The sequence below is a fragment of the Aplysia californica genome, unplaced genomic scaffold (genome assembly GCF_000002075.1).
Source record: "Aplysia californica isolate F4 #8 unplaced genomic scaffold, AplCal3.0 scaffold00024, whole genome shotgun sequence".
Taxonomy (NCBI): Eukaryota; Metazoa; Mollusca; class Gastropoda; order Aplysiida; family Aplysiidae; genus Aplysia; species Aplysia californica.
In genome coordinates this window covers 485,059-486,364 of record NW_004797294.1, presented here as the reverse complement: position 1 = coordinate 486,364, position 1,306 = coordinate 485,059, and the positions used below count along the sequence as shown (strand labels likewise).

General features: G+C 46.9%; 1 protein-coding gene across 1 annotated transcript in view; it reads right to left on the bottom strand.

Moving 5' to 3' along the window:
* LOC101852750 overlaps nt 1–1,306 on the bottom strand; it is a 92,804-nt gene that overhangs the window by 86,093 nt on the left and 5,405 nt on the right. The window lies entirely within an intron of this gene.

Here is a 1,306-nt window from a genome sequence, read left to right as displayed (position 1 = left end):
CCCCCCCACCATCCTCCACCCACGAGAAAACTGCATTCGAACAAGTCACAGTCATCCCTTGGAAGTCACGGTCAAGCAATTTAAATGATGGTGGAGTCCACTTGGGACAAGGGAGAACCTTTTTGTTTGCTCCGCGGGGTCCTGGGGTTAGAGGGAAGGGAGACTGCCCGCTGTCGGTCAGGCGCACTGATCTAATGACAGGGCCCCAACACCAGGACTGTGCTATTGAGATCACTGGTGAGGCTGGGAGGGTGCTTTAGGTGACCCCGGTGTAATGTATTGTGACAGCAACTTTTTGACCACAAAGACACCTACCCACACAAACAGACACACAGACAGAAACACGTGCACAAAAACGCACACACTCACATAAAACACATACATAAACACTCATATACACACATACATGTACGTATACCAAACGTTGACGTGACTATATCCCCCCTCCTCCGCCCCACACATACACAGACGTACACGTTTAAAATACACACACCTTCACAAATGTGTGCAAACGCCTCACCGTCATCATCTCCACATTCAGAAACAACAACAGCAACAACAACAGCAACAACAACAGCAACAACAACAGCAACAACAACAGCAACAACAATAACTTTACAAACATTTTTAAAAACCCAAACCCGCAAAATAACAACAAAAACGAGCAATGCAATGGAACACGAGATAATTAAAAACGATTAATCAAAGATAAAGAACACAAGAAACGAGACAATCCAGGACAAACTCGAGGCTACAAAAAAGTAAAGAAGAATGAGGGCGCAGATTCCATGACAACCCAAATACTTACATATCTCCAATCAATCTTTTTTTTCAACACCCAGAAGCAATTACAGAGATTACGTACGCTCACGGACATACCGCCCCCCCCTCCTGCCCCGCATGCGGGTATATGCCACACGCCCCCCCCTCCCCATATATACATGTATATATAAACAGTATCCCCAATTCGTATCCCTTTTTTTTCATTTCCCGTAAGAAATTAGGCGTCACCCTTACCCCCCACGTTCTCGCTTGCCATCCCCCACTCACACTCAATAAACTCTGAACGTCCTCCTTCAATAAATATACTGCTCATATCTCTTCCTCACTCCCGCCCTCAGCATCCACTAAACCACCCACAGACTATATCCCTTTTCCCCTTCCCCGCCCCATCGAACCCCTCCCCCCTCTCACGTCTCTCGTCTCTCACATGGAATTAAGCACTCACCCCTCTTCCTCACCCCCCGAAAAAAACACAAACACCTCAAAACCACCACTCCATCATTTCCCCAACCCTTTCTCTCTC